The sequence below is a fragment of the Poecile atricapillus genome, chromosome 2 (assembly GCF_030490865.1).
Source record: "Poecile atricapillus isolate bPoeAtr1 chromosome 2, bPoeAtr1.hap1, whole genome shotgun sequence".
NCBI lineage: Eukaryota > Metazoa > Chordata > Aves > Passeriformes > Paridae > Poecile > Poecile atricapillus.
The window spans coordinates 90,713,018-90,726,571 of record NC_081250.1 but is presented as its reverse complement, the minus strand read 5'-3'; positions in this window follow the sequence as shown (position 1 = coordinate 90,726,571).

Below are 13,554 nucleotides of genomic sequence, written 5' to 3'. Positions count from 1 at the left end.
GCTGAAAAAGGCAGCTGACTCTTACTCAGTCCTAAAACTAAAAACTGCAATGTTACGTGTCTTGAGCAGAAAGAAAATGTCACGAGGAACTTATAACTGATAAAACATATGATCATCTTTTTCTGAATATCAGAGAGCAGTATGAACAACTTCCTTCATGTGGCACTATTTCCTTGCTGTACATCATATCTGACAGAATGGCTTGATACGGGTTCCGTGCACATAACAGAGATATGACTGCACATAGCAGAGATAGAGCCTGCTCTGCCTCTGTAACCATGACATAATGCCACATTTATATTTGCTGTGTATTGCAAAGCTTACTCAGTTGAAGTAAACTGTACCTCCTAAAGGTTTGAGTACAGCTCTTTGTAACTTTGCTGCAATGTATAACACTTTTACAGCCTGATCATAACCTAAACATTTTTAAAGTATTTTTGCTAACACTTATTCAAATTTCAGTGGTTCTAGAACTTGATTATCCAAGAAACCTGCTTGAAATTTCTGGGCTACATTAATTAATTGCTGGCTCTTGGCTATAGTTGGAGGGGCCCCGAGCAACCTGGTCCTGTGAAAAGTTCCCCTGTCCATGGAAGGGGAGCTGTAACTAGACGATCTTCGAGCTCTCTTCCACTCAGGCCATTCTATGATTTGTGATTTCTATGTTTTATTCCTTGAAATTAATTGCTTTCCCACCATCTCTAACATTTTTACACAACATACTGGAAGATAAAAGCAATTATGACCGTCTTTTTCTTTTTGCTACAATGAATGAACATAGCCTTTGAAGTAACGAGTTGATCAACAGACACTTGAGAAGCAGGTAAAACTATTTTTTCCTAAGTTCTTAAGAACCTCTCATTCTTCCCAAAGCTCCATAACTTCAAAGAAAAAGGATATGTTTTAAATAGGGAATGATTATAATAATTTTCAAATTATTTGAATATACTTTAGACATATTTAACATATAATATATTTCCTCTGAAGACCTCCAAGGAATTAAAAATTCACTAATTAAGTACTGTAACATCCTTGAGAGGCATATACCATAATTATCTCCATTTTACAGATGGAGCAAGTGAAGCACATGGAAGCTAAATGATTTGTCCCAACTAACACATTCCACTGGAGTGCAGCCAGGAGAGATACCCAGGCTTTCTAATTTCCAGTGAATCAATAGATTATGCTACACACACCAGCCCCCAAAGGCAGGTTGCTACTGTTTCTTCACCAGAAATTGTTGGCTTCCTTATTGAAAACAAGATGCAAAACTTTGCCTTCATTCAGATTATCTAGTAGCTGCCAAACAGTTTTAAAAACATGTACTAACATACAAATAATTCTAAAGGGCTCAATGAAAGACTGACTTGGAAATGATACCCAAACACTCTTGTTCAATGACAGCCTTCAATCTTGTACCTTCTTGGCCAGCTGCATATCTGTTCATTCAAAATTTGGTATCTCCATTAAGACAACAAGATGTCTGATGAGGTAACAGCAGAATGCTTACACACCAACCTATACCACTGGAAGATGCTACCATTGCCCTTTAACTAAGCAAACGTGCGTCCATTACAGTGATAGGGAATATTTTCATTTTGGACAGTGTCCTGGCATAGGTCCAGTTAAATGAGATGGCAGTGAGATGGCAATCTCTCCATATATCCATGACAAGCTGTGTGGCTTTCCCAAGCCAAAACTTTTGTCACTGATCAGAAGCAGTTTATAAGGTTCTGGAAACCTTCCGAAAAACGTCTGCATTCTCTCTAGTATGTCAGACTTTATGCAACATAAAATTAATTTTTCAGAGCCAGCACTGAAATTTAAGAACTTTGCTGTTCCACTTCCTCTTTCCTGCATCTGCTAATTACTACTGAGTTATTCTCTTTTGCATATTCCCTTTCTAACCCCTCACTTGTTACTTTAAGACACAGCATTAAAAGGAGAGTAACACATCTGGTTCCATCTTCCCTAATAATGTGCACCCTAGAAGGGGGTGCTAAAAGACACTTTTCAGATTAGTACAATATAAAACAGTTGGTTTCACTTAGGGAGAGAAGGACATTGATTCTGATCTTCCATTACAACAAAAAAAGAAATTCTCCACAATACCAAATAAGATAGGAGGTGGAACTACTCTGTCCTCTTCCATTCTCTAAGACACAAATGAGTGGACTACACTGATGTTTCTGAAATGGAGTGGGCTGTGGGCCTGAGAGTCCTCTTGGGCTTGATCAAGCTGTGATTTCACCTAAGTAACTCACAATAATTCCCTTCTCAACATTTTGACTGCTTTGGATGCAGTCTCAGATGCCATATGCCCTACAGAGTGTTGTTTCAGATTGACTAATGGGTCCAATGTGTCAAAATTTGCCAGAAGGGCAAAAACAGTAGAAATGTACAGCTCTTATGACTTCCCTATCTTCCAAAAGTAACTCTAAAACAGTAAGTTGGTAGCTATAAAACCCTTGGACTGATTATTCTATTAATTCATGTTTCATGCTACTTTTGTTCAGACTAAAAGTAATTACTTATGCTTATGCAGAAGAAAATAATTACATAAATGTGGGGGGAAAGAACATATTTTCTTTACAAAATTTTACATATTAAAGAAGCTGGTTTTGCTGTTTGCATGACAAACACAGAGATTAATGATGACTGAATTTCAGAATTCTGTAAAATCTTCTGTAAAATTCTGACCTTACCGAACCTCTGGTCTCTTAGAAAATGTGCAATATCCTCTTACCATGACCGATTATTTGAAAAACTGTGGAAAAACATGGTTAGTTGATTACACATGTGTTTTCAATATTATATATTCACAACTTATTATAATATTAATATGTGCATTTCTTTCTAGTATTTGTACTTAAATTTAAAAAAAGAAAAAAATAGAATAAACACCTCTTTTACAAATAGAATTATTCTGACACCTGTTGTTATCTAAATATATTACAAAGTTTAAACTAAATGAATACTGAGAAATATTATCTGAAATTACCATTTATTTTAAAACTGTCAGTGGAGCTTCTTCCAATTCTTTAATATTGTATATCAATTATCATGAGACAGATGGTAGATATATATGATAGTGAGAAAAAAAATTATAAGCCTTGTATTTAAAATGAATATACACATACAGGCAGTAAAATTTGCCAGTGATGCTTGAATAAACTTATATGTTAAACTCTTTACATCTACTTTTATGTTACTATATATTCATTAATTAAAGAGCAAGAGCAAAAAATGTATAAAGTTGATGAAAGGTTTACAGACCTAGTGACCTATCCCAACCCCGAGGATTAGTACAGAAACTGTGTGTGACTGCAAATTATTACACCAGCCTTATGAGGATAATGATTTCCCACCTTCCATGGTGCTGCATTGTTATCCATAAGCTCCCAAAGGTCCTTAAGCTTGTTAATAACCATTATAGATGTGCAATGAAGTGAATCAAGACTAAAATGAACTCACCTGAGCCTAAGCAGATTAACCCTGTTCAAGTCTGATGATGTCCATATAAATTCATCTGGATCTCCTTCCATCAGCAAATAGAAAAGTGTAATAAAACAAGGCTATATTTTATCTGTTCTTTTAAAAATAAGTGCAGGAAATAATGCAGAACACATACTCAGGAATAACTATTTAAACTGCAAAAGAGGGTCAGCTTTCCTTGGTGGGGACATATGTGAGCCCCTGGGATTATATTTCATATGTGTTCAGCACGCAGTATTCTTGAATCCTGCTCACAGGCTGAGGGCACTATGTCTTGTAAGCTGACTGCAAAAATGTGAATTAAACAAAGCTGGACATCTTCTGCTTTAGATTATTAGCTAGTCCCTGAAAAAGCCATTGAAAAGATGATGCATGCAAAAATGAAGAAAGATTTACATTCAAAATAAAGATGAAGGTAGCAATTTATAACATTTTTAGAGTAGTGTTGTATTTAAGAAAAAAGAAAACAAATTTTGAATTTGTTTTATTGTAGAGGCAAATTGAAATGTTTATAAAATAGCCTGCTAGGATTCGTAGACAAAACTTAAAAAGATAAAAGGCACTTAGACATTCCTTCAGTGGGATTTCACATACAGATTGTTATCTTATTTTTACACATCTTTAAGTCACAGTATTTTTGCATGTAACGAATATATAAATATGCCATATTTTAGTTTGTAGAAATACTTACCTAATATAATAAATGTCAGATTTATAATTATTTCTTTATATGTTGCTACAGAACGTGAAAGAGGTGGAGTTAAATGGGAAATTTAAAATTGGAAATGATGTTTGAGATGGGTATAGAAGAAAGTGACCTTATGATGGTGCTTAGATGAACACCAGAAAAAGAAGAATTAAATTAGAGTCATGACCATTGGTGACATGTGAATTTGATGTGGAAAGATATGACAGGTGGACTGAACTGTAATTTGAGTAGCAGAAGAGAGAGGGATAAGTACAGAAGCAATATTTCAAACAAGAATGATCATTTACACCTGAGGAAAACAGATCAGTTATTAGGCAGGAAACCACTGCAGCAGCAGTGCTATTGTTCAAAAATAAATATAATTCATTACCTGGATTATCTGTATGTTGTATGTGAAGAAGAGAGATATCACAAGGATGAGGAAGAGAAATCTGGACCTATAAGGAAAACATTTATCCATAGTGATGAGGAAAGGAGACCAGAGTGATCTGGAAGAACAGAGAAGAAATCAATTTGCTATGTTGTTGTTAAACACAGAATGTTCAGTGACAGAAAGGAGGAATAAAAGGAATCATGTCAGTTATGGGACAGAACACAGAGCAAGTCATAATAAAATTAATATAGAAGTGGACTGTTAAAGACCAAGTTTATGGAATGAAAAGCCCTCAAAAGTGGACTACAAAGGGACCTCTGAAGAAAGGTATTATATTAAGCCTCTTCTACCACGATTGGCATCACAGATCTGTGGAGGGAGAGAGGGAGAGAGTGACAGAAAAATTTCCTTTAACAGAAAAAAAACTCAGCATAGGGAAATACTGTTCATGATGGACTAAACAGAGGCAAGCTGAAGCAAATGTCCCTGCCATCCAAACTGCCTGCCTTCTTAGAGATTCATTCCTTGTCTCTTGCGCTCTTCCCCATCTATAGAGGCTGTGGAAAAAAGACAGTTCCTTAGTGATATTTTACCAAAAACACAAACACCCTTCTTTCCGTTAAGAGTTGAAGCCAGTACAACAGCAGAAGGAAGAGATGTAGGTGCAAAAGCATTTCTTGATACAAATAGCTGAGCAGATTCTGATTTAGAAGCTGTTTCCACTCGTTGTTCAGTTGTTGATTCTGTCTGAACCCTGTATTTTTCATCCATCTGCATCTCTGTCTTCTTATTTCCATCCAATATTCTGATTAAGTTGATTAATTATTTTTTTTCTTTTATTTCTATGCAACATCCTTTTTCTTTACACAACCATCTGGGTTTTTTACATAGTTGCTAAGCTATCTGGAGTATTTTAGTCTACCTCCCAGAAACACATAGAAGTTTGAAGAATAGCCAAAGCAGAAAATTCTACTCCGGATTTTAATTGCGTAATTTATGTTTTTCTCAATCCTGGTCCCTTTTCAAGAACAGCTAAGAAATAGAAGATGGCAATGCCACCTTTACAGAATATTTTCAAATGATTTTCAGATATTCATGGGAAAACAATTAAAGATTATCTGAGGTGAGAACAAAAATCATGTAAAACCAGACTATTTCTAGGGAAAATAAACACCTTTTCTATTAATTTTGTAGAAGGAAAAACATAGTTGTTTTGTTTGTTTGTGTTTTTTTTCATTTTGTTTCATTTTGTTTTAGCTCATCTGCCTCAAACAAGATTGTGATATATGCTGATTACTTAGAACAAAACCTGCCAGAACTGGAGTCCCAGTTTCCTATGTTCACTGTTGTTTTTCCCCACTGAGCAGCAAGAGCTCAGACAGATGTATGTAATAAATTCAGAAATGTTGATCTGCACTGCAGATGAAAGGCTGAATAACAGTATAGTCATAAAACTGAAACTTTTCATACCATGCAAGAAGCCTGTACTATATTTTACTCTACACTTCAAGATATATCACAATGACGGATTTTGTAATGTCAGGATACGGTATCGAAAGAATTCAAAGAAGTTTCTCAGCAGCTGCTGTTAGAATAGTTGCAATTGACTTATAAAGCTGTCTGAAACATAGTAGTTTCCACTATTTCTTACACTTCTGGAGTACTTTTTTGCTAGCGAAAAATCAGATTTAGAACAGTCTAACTAATATATTCAGCCATTCTACAAAACTGCTAAAGATAATGTTTGTAGCAATAAACTGAGCTAGAAAGTTTATAGTAACAGGAAAAATATGTAAACAGGACTTTTAGAAGGTAAGTAATTTTTATTCAAACCATCCAAAACACTTTATTTTTTTTTACTTTATAAACATGTACTTAACTCAAAGTCTTAAAAAAAAAGGTGGCTTGACAGTTCTGACCAAGGTTGTAATCAACATCTGAACCTGTCAAGGCAGCTTCCAGCAAAGTCAGGAAAGACCCTGAAGCTTTTGGGGCCCCCAGTTCTCTCCTTTTACTTAGTTTTCCTGGTGCAATCTCTGCTTTATGAAACAGTAAATTTTCCATCCTTTTTATTGTTTCATATTATTTTAATTCTTTAATTGTACAATAAAAATATTTCCTTCAGCTTCAAATGAGCATCACAAGCGACCAGAAAGGATGAATCAGAAGTTTTCCTAATTAGAAAAGCAAAATGAGCCATTAAAAAGTGTCAGTGTTATTCAGAAGAATAAAAATGTAAGTTATTTTGGAAGAAAGTTACCATTCCAAATTTCACCTGATATCCTTAACCATAGAACATATGGCTGTCCATGTTTCAGTGCACATTTGTGGGTTATTAGCACAGCAGTACTAGTTTCATTTACCCTGACCTGTACTGAAGTTCTACGTGGCAGCAAAATTGAATCAGTTTAATTAGTAGAATCTCATTTACAACTTAAAAGTTAGGCCATTGTTTTATCCCATATTATCATTTTATCATTTACTATTTGTGATGGAAATCCAATAGAATTTCTTCTTGCAATAAATACCTGCAAATCTGCTTTTTAAAAAAGTCTGGTATTCTGATATCTAGCATGCAATTACTGACAAATAACTTCTTCATTCTTTTTTACAGGTAGCTTATGTTATGGCTGTTCTGTCTGCAGGAGGTTGTAAAGTCAATATCCATGGAAAACTTTTGAGACACACTTAGCAAATGTACTATCAAGCTTTATCAGTCACAGCAGGCAGATGCAATTGTAAACATGTTTCGTTTGGAAAAGAAACAGCTTGCTCTATGATTGAGATAAATATTGGTTCTCATTTTTAACATTTACTTTGTACTAATAGACTGTTTCATTTCATAAGCATATAAGCAATCATGGTAAAGTTATGGCAGGACTAAAGTATACTGGCATATTTATTCCTTGAAGTTCTCCAATCAAAGACAAAACTCAGTTGTTTGCTTTGATATTTATTTAATGATGTGAGCCCTGACCGGACTTGAGACAACCTCAAGTATTTCATAGAGCAGTTTCTTTTGAAATGGAGCAATGTAAACATGCTTTCAGGTGTTGTATAAATAGCAAAACTGTAATGCATATTTCTTTAAATTAGCACAGTGTTAATAACTGATGGGGAGGGGGTCATATTTAGGTTACTTGGCAAAACAATGCTGTTTCTCAAAGTGAAGGAAAATGCAGAACACAAGTCACAAAAGTGCAAAGTACGTGATAGAATAATCAAGATCATTTAGAACTGCCCCTGGATACCTGAAAAAGGCTATCAAATATTTTTATGTGATAGTCTTGAAGTGATTTTTTTATCCCAACAGACATTATTACAGTAACCACCTTACAGTATTTTAGTCAGCCACTGACAGATCTCAGGTGCTTCATGCACTCTCTCTAAGTATTTTAATATAGGGGTTCTTGTTGCCTGTTCCTGAGCAGTTGCAATTTCCATCCTCTTCCTAGAGCTGAATCAAGATCAGTCCAGCCAATCAAGGGTAAAAGTTGGAAAAATCCATCAGCAAGAACTGATTGATGACAGAAACAATTACTAGACTAGTGACACTGTGGTGCTGCTGTACAGATACAGTTTAGCCATGATATTTTAATTTCTGTATTCTCTGTCAGGTACACCAACCACAGTCTACTGAAGGCACTTCAGTCAGCATGCTCATGAATACACATGTTCTCCCCATTTTTTAATGTTGAGAAGATGCATAAATTAAAACTGGAGCCTGACATCACTAAAATTAAGATTAAAGGAGTAACGTGAGTGTTATTTGACAGCATAGTGATTGCTCCAATGGAAAAGTAATATCAGCTCAAAAGAGCTTGGAAACTTATTTTGGTTATTTTGGAGCTGGTTTTCAGAGGTGAAGAAACACAGAAACCCCTCTCAATGTAAGACTATAAAACCAAACAAGAAAGAAAAATTCCAAAAGAAAATACTTCTCAGAAATTATTAGAAGGTCCAGGCTGATAAATTCCTGTGTCTTTTCACAAAAACTGCAGAAATGTTTTTCCTAATACCAGATATTTTTACCTGTTTGTCAGAGTGCCATGCTTTTCTGGGTCTTGAAATCTCATGTGTTTTATCAGCACATCTTTAAGATGTTTCTATCCATGCCTCTCCTCCATCTTTAAGAACTTTCACACTGCACAACACATTACTTAAACGGTGGACACAATTTGAAGTGATATTCATTACCATAAAGGGTTATTGACAGTGCCTGTCCAAGCTAGCTTTTCATTTGGGGCTTGCTCATCAGGATTAGTGCATTTGACAAAGCAAATGAAACTAGATCCACTTGAATGAAACCATCTGTGGGTCCTAAATTGCAGAATATCCAAAGAGAGACTGGACTCCCTTCTACAAACAAAATTCAATCTCCATCTTTTACAAAGCCATTAGAAGAGCTTGATGCCCATAAAGATGAGATTACATGAGTATTTTTTAAGTCTTTACATCTTAGTATTTTGCTAATAGTTGTCCCAATATTTTATAAGGTTTTACATATATAGTACATGTACACTTCCATAGGCAGAAGAGTAAATAATTGACCACAAACAAAATGCATTAACTTTCAAGAATATTCCACTACAGTTACCAGCCCTAGTGTTAGGTGTTAAGAAGATGTCCAAGCACCATATCTATTGTGTATGCACCAGAGATGGGTGGCATGCAAAACCCTAACATTACTTCAATCAGTATCATGCCATAATCCTTACAGAGAGGGACTTGCTCTGGATGTCAGCTGTTCTGTGACTGCCAACTCCATGGCAGATTTTGCTGGGAAAAACTTTCATCTCCGCTGACAACTAAAATATAGCGAACAATGTTCTTACATTTCTGAGATGAGAGTGAAAGGGCTAAGTGTGAAGTGCCAGTCAGAAACAGCAGAGTACACAATACTTAATGTCACTTACAAATATAAAACCCTTAGGAAATACTAAAATTATAAGTTCATTAGTAGAAGGGAGGGGGTAAGCTCAACAAAGAGGTTTAATATTTTTAAAACAGAAAAAAGGTCATCAAACAGCACAGGGTAGGGGTCAACGTGGGTAATCCTAATGAAGAAGCATTTACTTCTGCTTTTGGAATCAATGGCAAAATTGCACCATGGCAGCAGAAATACATGCTTCTTGTACTGGGCAGCTTCTCCCCTTGACAAGTGTGGCTTTTAGATGCATATTTAGCACCATCTAAAATCTTTTGGCAGTACAGTCAGTGAACTAATTCACCCAAAGATTTCTGAGTTCCATAAACTTTCTTCAGTACAACTTCCAAAATATGTGAATTCCACGAAAACTTACTGACAGGAAAGAAAGCAAAATAAGTTTTTCAAACTTTAGAAGATACTAGAACATACAGACTTAATTGATGCGCCAAGAACATGATAATATGTAGTGATGTGACCTTAGATTGAATATAGATTAAAGAAATACCTTCTGGAAAATTTAACCTCTGTTCACACACACTTAAAAAAAACAGTTGAAACCTGAAGAGGATTAAGAACAGATATCCAGTTCTAGAAAACATAAAGGACACCAAAGGATTTATTTAGCTCTAGTCAGCTACGAGGGGTTAAAAGTCACAATATTTAAAAAAAAATATTCCTGCCTGTATTAATGGATATAAAAGGCGAAGAGATGACTGCTGAGCATGTACAAAGGCAAAGACCCTGTGGTTATCATTAAATCATGATCTTTACTGTTTCTCACTTTTTTCTGTCTGTCATTCACCTTCCATGGCTTGTATTGCAAGGCCCACTCTACGATTGCAAGCCATGGCTCATTCTTCCATTCTGATGGAACTCTTACCATTAGTGAATGTCTAATATCTAAATTTATATTATTCTTCAGCTTTGGAATTTATCTAACGAGCAGGTTTATGTTCAAGCTAAACAGGTCTGCTTCTCTTCCAAGAACTCATATGCCCTGTCCACATCATCATTTGTGGCACTTGGCTCATTCCTCAAATTTCTGTTTCAGCACCTAGGGGCTCACCAATTCATTTTAAATACTGACTGACAAAATGCAAGACCAAACCTTCTCCTACATACTCACTAGTGAATCCAGCCCACTTGCTGATCCTTCCTGAGTTCATTCTTATGCATTTTCTTGGTTGTCCACACTTCTAAAATGGCTGTGGCTTTTTCTCCTTGAATATATGTGTAGCTTACTGATCTGCTTGCCAAGGTGGTCTATCTGTCTTGCACCTCTGAGCTAAGTGAAGTTCTATATTATACACAAATTAAAATGTACTCCATCCTAGATCCTCTCAAATAAGATCCTATGCTTTGCATTCAGTAAAAACCACTCTCATTCAAATGCCTAATGGAATCTTCCTAGGAAACTAGCATTCACTCTTCTCCTTGTTCTCTCAGCTACCCACCAACTCTAATCTTTTTTTAAAATGCCTATCCTCTTATGACTATCTTCCATTATTTTTTTAAGATTCCTTTTTTAATCTTTCCAATTTCTCCATCAGTGAGTCCTTCCTCAAAATATCTTTTAAATGTTATACCACAAACACCTGAACACCATAACCAATATCACTCATTGTAAAATCTAATTTGCTGCTTCTTTTTCTATCAGGCTTTTGTAAGCTCTGCTTTTGATGAGAATAGTAGTCAGCACAATAAAGCTCATGAGTTTGAGCTCCAAATTATAGTAATATTAATCATCAGCTTTCAACATTTTTGAGGAAGATACCTTTTTTGGATTCCAGGTATCTCTGTTAAACCATAACACTCAGTACAGACATGCAAAATCAATTTTTGAATTTTTGTTTAGAATTCAGTTGGTTTCCTGATAAACATTTGAGTCACAAAGGTGAAAATAAACCAAATAAATGGGTTAGTTGTGATGTGTCAGTAAGTTGAATAAAGAAAGATTAGTGTACGTGAGTGACTGAATTCTGGGTCCATCAGTGTTCTGAGGAAAGCACATAATCAAATGCTATACAGATGTGTGAACAGGCTAAAAAATATAGCAGTAATTTTGTTCTTTTAATAAAAAGTGAAAAAAAAATAAACTTGCTTCTACAGGAAATTCTAAAATCTCACATAAAGAAGTAATTCTCAACTTTTTTAATTCATATGAATAAAACCACTCCATTCTTATCAACCAAACAACTTAAATACATAGATCAAATAGAAACAATTCCAAAGTTCAAATAAAGAATTGATGATTTCATTCTCTGATTCACACGGCATTAAATAAAGTGACCACAAAATCATATCTTCAGGCTTATATCCAGTCTTTAATTCCAACAAAGTCAAAAAGAAAATCAACTGTATTTTGACAAACCTATTTTGCTTAAGTATTTATTCTTTTAAAAAGAGGCAAAACAATCAAAAAAACTTTTAGCATTGCAACGTTTGCTATATATTTTTAATATTTGGCACCTTGTCTCTAAATACTTACAAGAATTTTTTCAATTAATTTTTTTAAATAAAATATTCTGAAGTAATATATTTTTGCTAGAATAACTCATGTCTTGAAAGAACGATACTGCAATATTTATGTGTGTTTTTCTTCCTTTTCCTCCAGCTTTATGCAGAATCTCAAAGTTCTTCACAGTATCTTATTCTCGCGAGACTGCACCGCTTCTCCTTCTCTGCAATGTAGTAAATGTGAAAGTTGACCTCACAGGTCTTAAATAGGTGCCCTTTGCTTTTATGCTAGTCATGAAAATCACAATTGCTGTAATAATTTGCTCCTAGCAGTAGTCTAGCAGCTGTCTAAATTTACAAGGTCATTTCTAGCACAACCTAAGCCAAACTTTTTAGAGACCTCAGGGTCAGGTTTCAAATAACTGCACATTCCTACTTTAACCAAAAGTAATCCCTGAGACTCGGCACACTTTAAAGATGAATGTTCATCTCTTCTCACATTTGAAACTTCAAAGGCCCAATTACTACTGGGCTGACATGGGCTGTTTCATGATACTTCCTGTGCAAAGTGCTACCTCTCTGCACTCTGTGTTTCTGATGCTTCTGTTATCGCTGGTCAGTTGCTCTTTGGCAACACAAAATTCAATGCCAGGTTTCCTCTCACTTCTTCCTTGCACTTGTTAAAAGCAATTACTGTTAGCATCCATATTTGAACTTTGAGTTCTGTTTCCGGGATTGTTTATATTCTTTACGATGGCTACATTAATCACCAGCTATTGGGTTATCTTACAGTCAAAACTATTGGAAACACCTGGCTGGAAGATAAATGCAAAAGTAAGGCTACCAAAAATATCAGGATTAAGCTCAATATAATGCCACTGTAAGATTTCATAAGATGTCTGTACGCAATCTGCTTCCAGGGAAAAACATTGACAATACAAATCAATTGATTAAAAGATAATGTTTCTCTTGGTAGCAGCAAAGCTCTTCAAAGTGTACTTGTGCATTTTTGCTATTGAGAGTGTTTAGTTGCTGTTTTTCTTTCCATTCAATGTCTTCAAGATTTTTAAAAATGGAAAAAATCACGACCAAAAATTTATATCACAATCAAATCACACATCTTTTGCTTACAGCTTTCCTTGACTAAGTGGGTATTTTGAACAATATTTTTCTCTCTGGTATCAAATCAAAACTGTACCATTCTTCATTTAGTATCAATATTCAATTTTTAAAATAATGGTTTTTTGATACATGATAAACAAAAGATCTTGGTTAATTCACTAAATCATTAGTCAATATGTGACAGAAAAGAACAGTCCCAGGATGGGCAGTCACTGAAAGGAGACATGAATTCACAGGACCGATGGAATGGGTTTAGAGTGGATAGGGTGGAAAGAATAAGATTTCTTGTACAAAATCTTTACCTTTTTTTAATTATTATTTTTTTATTCTTATTCCAGTTCAATTTTGCTTAATAGACTTAAATATAATAATACAGTTTTCACTGCAGTGTTCATGTAAGAAATACTTCAGTGACTTCTGTATCATGTTTTAAAAGATGTGAAGACTTATAATTTATTTAAGAAAATT